General features: G+C 56.9%; 1 protein-coding gene across 2 annotated transcripts in view; it reads left to right on the plus strand.

Moving 5' to 3' along the window:
• The first annotated feature begins 666 nt into the window (after window positions 1-666).
• CROT (carnitine O-octanoyltransferase) overlaps window positions 667-1,370 on the plus strand; it is a 61,209-nt gene continuing 60,505 nt past the window's right edge. Inside the window, exon 1 of one of the 2 annotated variants that reach the window (XM_010859132.1) lies at window positions 667-1,090. The gene's annotated coding sequence lies outside the window, so the exon portion shown is untranslated. The remainder of the gene's footprint in view (window positions 1,091-1,370) is intronic. The other variant, XM_010859133.1, reaches the window with a different exon arrangement.

Below are 1,370 nucleotides of genomic sequence, written 5' to 3' on the forward strand. Positions count from 1 at the left end.
CAGCAGGAAGACCTGTGGGAGGGTAGGGAAGCTCCGATAGCCCAGTGCTGCAGGATGTCTAGCTGGGCAAATTTCAGCCCCAGTGGATGAAGCAAAAGAGAGACCAAGTGGGGATTTATGTGGTTACTGTTCTCTTGGTAGGACACGGAGGGAACGACAGTATTCCTCCTTAAGGCACTGGTATAAATTCTTACTTGGGAGTTACAAAAATGACAAGGAATTCTTCACTTTGGGAAGAGCGGCTGCTAAGTAGGAGCTGGGGTTCGAAGAGGAACAGCGCAGCGAGTCTTGCACAGCTTGCGTGAAAATGGGCCATTTGTTTTTATACCGGTTCCAGAGAGGCACCTGAGCGGAGTGCAGCCGGCCCTCAGCTCCAGCCACGTCCCGAGTGAGGCGCTGTGGTCCAACAGCTGCAAGCAGTAAACCGCTGCCAGGCTGGGTTCGGACTGTGGCCCTTACGGCCTGCCCGCCAGGCCTGTAAGTGGCGGGCAGCGGACCAGGAAAGCCCGAAAAAGGCGTGGCCAAGTCGCGAGAAAGTGCAAGGCCCAGCCGGCCCTCCGTCCCTTTAAGGACGGGGCGGGACTCTCAGGGCATCCCAACAAATCCCCGTTTCCCGTTAACCGCGGGGCGGGACCCTCGCGGCTTTCCGTCCAATTCTCGCGCCTCTGGGCGTGAGGGAAGCAGGCGGGTGCTGCTGGGGGCTGCAGCGGAGTTGGTGAAGCGCAGAGCGGGGTGGGGACTACTTGGCTGGCAGAGTTTGCGCTCCCTCCCTCTCTACCCTAACATTTTGGGGGTGGGGAGAAGTTAAGGACAGAGTTAAATGGTGTAGAGCGGCAGAGGTGACAGGACTCGGCGGAGGTAACTTCGTGCTTGTCTCTGGCCCGGGTCTGAGAAGTACTCCTGAAGTTGGGCCGCTGGGCTGGTCCGTGGTGGTGCTTCGTTAGATTGCTGTCACCTGGTGGCTTTTAGAGTGTGTGCGGAGCTGCCTTTGCTTTGGTGGGGAGCGTCTCCGAGCTCTCGTCGCCCTCTCCTCCTGTCTCTAGTGCCAGGCTTTGAACTTGGCAGCCCTGCGATAAATCGCCAGCACCAGGTACCTGGGCACCGGGAGGTACATGGTAATCTTGGGCTTATCTAATGGAAGGAGTGCGGTTGTCCTAGTAATTCACCTAGTTAATCCGTGTAGTAATTTTTATCTAGCTTTCTGGCAGATGGACTTTTTGTGTGTGTTTGCTGTGAATTCCGAAGGGATGAGACTTGGCGCCTCCCAAGCCTTCAGTTCGGAGAAGGCAATGGCACCCCACTCCAGTACTTTTGCCTAGAAAATCCCATGGACGGAGGAGCCTGGTAGGCTCCAGTCCATGGGGTCGCTA

The sequence above is a fragment of the Bison bison genome, unplaced genomic scaffold, assembly GCF_000754665.1.
Source record: "Bison bison bison isolate TAMUID 2011002044 unplaced genomic scaffold, Bison_UMD1.0 scf7180017864454, whole genome shotgun sequence".
NCBI classification, from domain to species: Eukaryota; Metazoa; Chordata; class Mammalia; order Artiodactyla; family Bovidae; genus Bison; species Bison bison.